The sequence below is a fragment of the Bubalus kerabau genome, chromosome 15, assembly GCF_029407905.1.
Source record: "Bubalus kerabau isolate K-KA32 ecotype Philippines breed swamp buffalo chromosome 15, PCC_UOA_SB_1v2, whole genome shotgun sequence".
In the NCBI taxonomy this organism is placed as follows: domain Eukaryota; kingdom Metazoa; phylum Chordata; class Mammalia; order Artiodactyla; family Bovidae; genus Bubalus; species Bubalus kerabau.
The window spans coordinates 26,989,823-26,998,487 of NC_073638.1; the positions used below are offsets into that span (position 1 = coordinate 26,989,823).

The 8,665-nt window shown below is 47.6% G+C and overlaps 1 long non-coding RNA gene across 1 annotated transcript; it reads right to left on the minus strand.

The window, feature by feature from the left end:
• Positions 1 to 1,582: 1,582 nt before the first annotated feature.
• Positions 1,583 to 5,013, minus strand: LOC129628302 (uncharacterized). The gene is made up of 4 exons (XR_008702766.1): positions 4,709 to 5,013; positions 3,345 to 3,484; positions 2,994 to 3,093; positions 1,583 to 1,832 (listed from the first exon to the last, which is right to left on the minus strand). It is a non-coding gene; the product is annotated as an uncharacterized LOC129628302 (long non-coding RNA).
• Positions 5,014 to 8,665: the final 3,652 nt, after the last annotated feature.

Below are 8,665 nucleotides of genomic sequence, written 5' to 3' on the forward strand. Positions count from 1 at the left end.
GAAAAAGCAGGAGACGTAAGAGATGCTAGTTTGATCCGTGAGTCAGGAGATCTCCTGGAAGAAGGCATGGCAACCCACTCCAGTATTCTCGCCTGGAAAACCCCATGGACAGAGGAGCCTGGTGGGCTACAGTCCATGGCGTTGCACAGATTCAGACACGACTGAAATGACTTAGCATGAATGCACACACACTTCCTATATATCACTTCCAGAAGCCTCGCAACTACCCCATGAAGTAGATTCTATTATATTACTATTGTTCAGTCACTTAGGTGCATTGACTCTGTGCCCCCATGGACTGCAACAGGCCAGGCTTCCCTGTCCTTCACTGTCTCCTGGAGTTTGCTCAAACTCAGGTCCACTGAGTCAATGATGCCATATTATATTAGTGTGTTTGTTTTACAGATGAAGAAACTGAGATCTGGGAAGTTCATGTAACTCTAACCCAAGGCAGCACCACTAATGAATACTGGAAATAGCCTTCTAATGGGGTCCATCTGACTTTAAAGTCCAGGCAGCCTGGCTGGGGTATGGTGCCTAGAAGCAATGCCAGTTAGATTCAGGCACCTAGAGGTAATGCCAGTTAGGACAGGGACTCAGGTCAGTGTGCAGTGAAAATGAAGATGGAGAGACAGATGGGGTTCCAGGGCCTGTGGTGAGGCTCCCTGACCCACCACCCCATGACAGTAAGGGTACAAGGCCAGAAGGACCCAGGCATGGCAGCCCTCTGCATGATCCGCTTTGCCTCCATCAAGATTCTGAGGAATTCAGATTGTGGGCAATCACCATGGCAATGGTGCTGGAGAAGGCATCAAGCAGAGAGCTCCTCCTGACCCAGCCTTTCTTTTAGGGAAAGAGCAACAAGATTCTCCAGGTACTTCTTGATTCCCAAGCCTCAGCCCACCCCACTCCATGCCCAGAGTCCAAGCCCTCCATGGAACAGCATCATCACAAGAATATGGCAAGGGGGGCAAAGTAAGGGAGGAAAATTCAGGAGAGCCAAGAAGGTCTCTGCTGCCCCAGTGTCTCCCCCACCATTATGAATGCCACCAGCAGATGTTCAAGGTAAGGTTTCAAGGAGGTGAGGAGGGGGCAGAAGTAGGGAAGGAAACTCGCGTTGGTGTCAAGCATTGTGCTACACCCTTGAGGTCCATGATTTGCTTCGATTTCACAATATTTGAAGGTATTGGTATCTCCACTTCTGTTGTTCAGTCACTTGGTCATGTCCAACTCTTTGCAACCCCATGGACTGCAGCATGTCAGGCTTCCCTGTCCTTCACTATCTCTTGAAGTTTGCTCAAACTCATGTCCATTGAGTCAAGAGATGCCATCCAACCATCTCATCCTCTGTCATCCTCCACTTTACAGATAAAGAAATGGAGATTCAGAGAGGTCAAGCATAAGTCAGGGCTTAGCTGTGCCAAACCTTGAGCCCACCAGACCTGTCTGACTCAAAATCTGTGACTTTGAAGGGTTATCACGTCCATGTTTGGGGAACGGGGCTATGATGACTGTTGCCAAAAAAAAAACACAGCCTCTGTTCACCAAGGCAGAATATAAATACAGAGTTTTAGGGGAGTAGAAAGGAGTAGCTTTATTACTTTGTCAGGCAAAAGGGGGACCACAGCAAGTTAATGCTTTCAAGACTGTACCTCCCTTCCTGGGAAGTTGGGAGAGGTCTTATAGTTTTAGGATGGAAAATGGGGCTGAAGGTAAGGATCAGGGTTGATGCGGTCTTGCATTCTTCTCCTCTTGGGGGCAGTGAGATCGTTAGGGCTGGCATCAGGCATCCAGGACAGGTTCCTCAAGGTCATCATCCCATAACATTCTTTCTGGAACAAAGAATGTTCCCAGAGGAAAGGAGTGTTAGGGAGTGTTGTCTTGAAAGGATAAGTGTCAGGTGTAGCTAGAGGGCAATCATTTTCAGAGTGCAATTAAGCCAGAAAGAGGGGGAAAACAAACATCTGTAGGTTAACCGGGGCGAAAACAGGGGCTGGATAAGGGCTAACATAATGGGGTGCCTCAATTAGTTTTTGCTACAGCATGGCTGGTTGAGAGGAAGGCAGAGGAAACGGAATATAATTCAGGGCAGGGCAGGTGGAAGATGGGTTGCTGGGGTGGGGGTGGGGGTGGGGGAGTCCTAAAACCAAAACTCAGCTAAAGGAGCCTGTCCTTAAATCTAAAGCCTCTCCTTCTCTCCTCTGTCCCCTGACTCTCCCTATCATATCCCTTCCCTGGGAATATGACAGGAAGAAGGAGGAGGGTGAGGGAGTTTAGAACACTGGTGTATATGCCCTGGAACCCACTTAGAGACGGCAGCTGGTGCGGGTGAGGCAGGGGTGGGAGGGGGAAGACCCTCGCAAGCAGAGACTGTCCCTGACCCTCCTGCAGACTTGTATTAAAAAGAATCCAGGAAATAATTACAGGATGGAGAGGATTTATTAAATTGGATAAGTCCTGGCTACAGCCTTCTTTTTAGGCTTTGAGTAGTGTATGCATTTTTTTTTTCATTAAGGCTGCATAATAAAATAATTGCATAATTAGCAAGGAATTTGTTTCCTCTCAAGGAAGAGTCTTTAATCCCCCTAAAGAACACCTCCCCTCCCCCAGGCTCTGCTTTTATGATGACTGAGGAAGACCTAAGGTGAGAAGGAAGGAGATTACCTTTCCAATGAACAACCCCTGGCGGTGAGAAACAAAGGTCACTCCCCACCCCTACTCTAACTCCAAACTTGAATCGCTGATGGCTCAGGCTGGCAGAACCTCTTGGGGGTCATTATGTCCATCCTCCTTCTCGACCCAGACCACTCCCATGGCCCAGCTCATGTTCCCCAAACGTGTAGTTCTCAGAAAATGTGTGGTTCTCAGAATCATCATCAAATGCAGATCCCTGGGTTCCAGTCCTGTATAACCCCAGGAGAGTAATAGAGTTGCAGTTTTCTACATCCAGTGTCACCTAACAATTGCTATTCATATTAAAGTTTGATAACTACCTGTCCATTTGGAACACAGGGAGTGAGGCAGGGAATCAGGAAGAGGACTTGATGCTGATGGAAAAGAGCTTGTGGAAGAGTTGCATGCCCTCCTCATTCTCTGTATACCATGAAGAGTTAGGGAAAGCCTCATTTACCGTCTAGCTACTGTCCCTTCTCCTACTTGATCCTCACTTTTTCCATCTGTACAATGAGGGATTGTGCCAGAATTTTAAGCTCCCTTCCAACTCTGAGATTCTTTGATTCAAAGACCTGTTATCAACCCACACCTTATGATCTGCCCTCTACTCTGATCAATTATCCCTCCCAGGTGCAGGCAGAAGTGACCCTATGATTCCGATGAAAGAATACAGATGTCAGGACAGTTTTATCCTGGAAAGGACTCTCCTCTTCAGATTCCAAAATTAAAACTCTGGTCCCTAGATGAACACAAACATCCCTGGGAAGGGTTGAGTTGTCACGAGCTTCTTTATTCCTCACAGCAGGTTTTACTAGGAAGAAAATGGAGAGAAAAAATGTAAGACCACTCAGCTAAGAAGGAGGTAAGAAGATGGAGAAATGAAGTGACATCAGTGGTCTGGGAGTCCAGGGTCTTGGATTCCAGCCCTAACCCCTTATGCTCCACCCCTGCTCAGCCTGTCTCTGCCCCTGAACCATCCTGGGTTCCTGTCCAAGTTTCCTGGGGCAGTTCAGCTCCTCAGTCTCCATCCAGAAAGCCACCCCTCCCTTCCCCAGGCACAACCATCCCTCATTCATCACTGTCACATCCCACAGAGGGCTTTTATTTAACAACCAATTTATTTCCAATTTAACTAATCTAGGGATGGGCCATCTCTCTTGCACGCAAACCAACGATGCCTGGGTTGTAAATAGACTTACAAACGGGTGTGCTGGATAATAGAAACTCTCATCACAGCCACATCAGGAGAGAGAGGAGAGGAGGGAGGAGGGGTCACGAGATGGCACGGTGATAAAATATGCAAACCCCCAAGGTAAACAACCCTGGCCTCCCCCACTCCTGGCCTCTGCACTCAGTGCCGCCTGATTATTTATTTATTTGTCTCACTGATCCCGCAGCTCACGTCGAGCCCAGACAAATGCTTCATAAACAATGCATGAGATGCCAACTCGGGATTGGGTGGGAGCACACAGGTGCTCAAGGAGGTGGCCAGGATGTGGCCCGAAACCCAGCGCCCCTGACCCACCCTCACCCCTGGTGGCAAAGCTGCTTGTACTTAGGTGAGACCGCCGCCCCAGATGAGAGGAAACTTGCTCTTGGAATGGGACAGCTCATCAGTAGTCTCCAAGGCCCAGCCTGCCCAAGGAACACGTATCGATCCACTGGACGTATCTGAGGGCAGAAGGGCTTTGTTTACAAGGCCAGTGAGGCTGGATCAAGGCTCAGGGTATCTCCTGGGCTGGGTGGGCTGCGGTAGGTCACCAACAGGCCTGAGGCTGCCTACATGCCTCGGCTCCCCTGCCCTCCTGCTCTGCCTTTCTCCAGATTCTCAGCTTGTGTGCAGACCCCTGGCGCCCCATCCAGGACTAGCCCTAGCTGGGGGAAGAGGCATTAGGCCAGGAAACTGGATTTCAGAAAGAGTGGAGTCACTTTCTAGCTTGGCAATTTGGAGTAAATCGTCTCACCTCCCACGTCAGTTCCCTTCCCTGAAATGTAGGCCTTGAACCAGACCATCTCCGAGGTCTTTCCAGCTTACCTTATAAGAGGTGGAGACACAGACAGGGTGGCTAGGCTGTGAGAACGATTCATCCTCCAACTGGGAGACATTCCAACACGACTCTAAACTATACCTCCTAAGACTCTGCTTAACCAGCACTTTCCAGAGCTACCTTGGAGGACTGGGCAAGTTTATGCTAAACAAACAGCACTTGGTCATTAGGAACATATATATAGTGGTTGTGCCGCTGCGGGAATGGAGAGTCCGCCCCAGGCCAGGCCTTTCGGGAGGACGTCCCCACTGAGCAGCCTCTCCAGCCCCCAGGACAGACCCCTTGCCCATCCCAGACCTGAGTTCTTCTCTCTGCAGCTGCCACAATTCCATGCCTATATCATGCTCCCAGCGTCTGGGGAAAACCAGACTGGCAGCCCTACTGATTCCATTTAAAAGGATGAATCATGTGGAAATGATTTTTAGTTGGGTGTCCAACTCAATCCTAAAGCAATTAGGAGAGGGTGTGTTTATTAGGAGAGCCAGGGGCATCTGTTTGAGAGCTGACTTCAGGATGCTGGTTGTGTGTTAGAGATACAGGGGTGTGTGAGGTGGGAACCCTCTATCTTGAGAGCAGGGAAAACCTGGGAACAACAGAGCAGGGAGAGGGCCCTTCCAGCAGAGACATCATTCTCTGAGAAGGGATGCCGAGGACCAAAAGGAGAAAGAAGCGGTAAGGCTTCCTTCCCCTCCCTTTACCCACATCCCACTGTTACATGGCTGGATGCCTCTAGCGGCCAGAAATATTTAATCGAATACTTTTGTTTGGATCTTGCATCCCTGGTAACCTGAAGATGTTACCATGGCAATCACTGAGTAATACATCTCGATTATTTATGGCCTTGCAAATAGGGTGGGGAACCACTCCAGGCCCCACAGAAACAGCAGGGAGTTAGAGCCTCATTTCCTTCTTTCTCTTTTCCCCATCAGCCCCAGAGAAAGGGGAAAAAGAAGATGCCAGCTTGGTAGGTTGGAAATAGCTCAAGGCAGTTTGGCATGGAAAATCTCCACCACCACCCCAACACCACTTCCCTTTTATGGCCCTTAGAACTCTCCTGTTCCCCAGCCCTTTCATTCTGGAGTCCCCACAGCTCTTCCAGGTCACCCAATCCCCAGGGAATAGCCAAAGTAGGAGGAGAGTAGTTAGGGGTATCTAGTGACTTGGGCCCCAGTGCTAGCAGAAGCTGGGCTAGAATTCTAGTCACCACCTATTACATCTCTGACCTCAGACACAGAACATGGCCTTCCGAAGCTTCTGGTTCTTCAAGCGTCAAATGAAGGTAAGGCTGGGTCTTATACTCACACAGTTATTGAGAGGGTTAAATGAAATAATGCATAAAGCTCTTTGTACAGGACTTGGCATTTAGTAAGGGCTCAATAAATCATATCTGCTCTATGGCCATTACAATCAACCATCCTAGCACACATGTGTTTGTGGATAGATGTTAGGGCCATCAAGAGGGCAACAAGGGCAAGAGAATAAAGCTGGGAGCTGACAGGTATTGGGGTGGGGTAGGGGAAGACAATTTTCTTCTCTTGTCTGGAAAGAGGAACAGTAGGAGTCTCAGTGGCCAAATTAAACCTGGACCCTCTCAGCCCAGGTCTCAGCAGGCCATCACTCTACTCCTAAAAACCAAATCCCTCTTCTCACAAGGTTAACCCCATATTGGGTTGAATTGTGTCCCAACACAATCCATGTCCACTCTGCCAACAGAACCTTATTTAAAAGTAGGGTCTCTCTTTGCTGTCTACCTGATGCTATCACATTGTTAATCGTGGGCTTCCCTGGTCAAATCAGATCAGATCAGATCAGTCACTCAGTCGTGTCCGACTCTTTGCGACCCCATGAATCGCAGCACGCCAGGCCTCCCTGTCCATCACCAACTCCCGGAGTTCACCCAGACTCACGTCCATCAGGTCAGTGATGCCATCCAGCCATCTCATCCTCTGTCATCCCCTTCTCCTCCTGCCCCCAATCCCTCCCAGCATCAGAGTCTTTTCCAGTGAGTCAACTCTTCGCATGAGGTGGCCAAAGTACTGGAGTTTCAGCTTTAGCATCATTCCTTCCAAAGAAATCCCAGGGCTGATCTCCTTCAGAATGGACTGGTTGGATCTCCTTGCAGTCCAAGGGACTCTCAAGAGTCTTCTCCAACATCACAGTTCAAAAGCATCAATTCTTCAGCACTCAGCCTTCTTCACAGTCCAACTCTCACATGCATACATGACCACAGGAAAAACCATAGCCTTGACTAGACGAATCTTTGTTGGCAAAGTAATGTCTCTGCTTTTGAATATGCCATCTAGGTTGGTCATAACTCTCGTTCCAAGGAGTAAGCCTCTTTTAATTTCATGGCTGCAGTCACCATCTGTAGTGATTTTGGAGCCCAGAAAAATAAAGTCTGACACTGTTTCCACTGTTTCCCCATCTATTTCCCATGAAGTGGTGGGACCGGATGCCATAATCTTCATTTTCTGAATGTTGAGCTTTAAGCCAACTTTTTCACTCTCCTCTTTCACTTTCATCAAGAGGCTTTTGAGTTCCTCTTCACTTTCTGCCATAAGGGTGGTGTCATCTGCATATCTGAGGTGATTGATATTTCTCCCGGCAATCTTGATTCCAGCTTGTGTTTCTTCCAGTCCAGCGTTTCTCATGATGTACTCTGCAGATAAGTTAAATAAGCAGGGTGACAATATACAGCCTTGACGAACTCCTTTTCCTATTTGGAACCAGTCTGTTGTTCCATGTCCAGTTCTAACTGTTGCTTCCTGACCTGCATACAAATTTCTCAAGAGGCAGATCAGGTGGTCTGGTATTCCCATCTCTTTCAGAATTTTCCACAGTTTATTGTGATCCACACAGTTAAAGACTGTGGCATAGTCAATAAAGCAGAAATAGATGTTTTTCTGGAACTCTCTTGCTTTTTCCATGATCCAGCAGATGCTGGCAATTTGATCTCTGGCTCCTCTGCCTTTTCTAAAACCAGCTTGAACATCAGGAAGTTCACGGTTCACATATTGCTGAAGCCTGGCTTGGAGAATTTTGAGCATTACTTTACTAGCATGTGAGATGAGTGCAATTGTGGGGTAGTTTGAGCATTCTTTGGCATTGCCTTTCTTTGGGATTGGAATGAAAACTGACCTTTTCCAGTCCTGTGGCCACTGCTGAGTTTTCCAAATTTGCTGGCATATTGAGTGCAGCACTTTCACAGCATCATCTTTCAGGATTTGGAATAGCTCAACTGGAATTCCATCACCTCCACTAGCTTTGTTCATAGTGATGCTTTCTAAGGCCCACTTGACTTCATATTCCAGGATGTCTGGCTCTAGGTGAGTGATCACACCATCGTGATTATCTGGGTCGTGAAGATCTTTTTTGTACAGTTCTTCTGTGTATTCTTGCCACCTCTTCTTAATATCTTCTGCTTCTGTTAGGTCCCTACCATTTCTGTCCTTTATCGAGCTCATCTTTGCATGAAATGTTCCTTTGGTATCTCTGATTTTCTTGAAGAGATCTCTAGTCTTTCCCATTCTGTTGTTTTCCTCTATTTCTTTGCATTGATCGCTGAAGAAGGCTTTCTTATCTCTTCTTGCTATTCTTTGGAACCCTGCATTCAGATGTTTATATCTTTCCTTTTCTCCTTTTCTTTTCGCTTCTCTTCTTTTCACAGCTATTTGTAAGGCCTCCCCAGGCAGCCATTTTGCTTTTTTGCATTTCTTTTCTATGGGAATGGTCTTGATCCCTGTCTCCTGTACAATGTCACGAACCTCATTCCACAGTTCATCAAGCACTCTATCAGATCTAGGCCCTTAAATCTATTTCTCACTTCCACTGTATAATCATAAGGGATTTGATTTAGGTCATACCTGAATGGTCTAGTGGTTTTCCCTACTTTCTTCAATTTAAGTCTGAATTTGGCAATAAGGAGTTCATGGTCTGAGCCACAG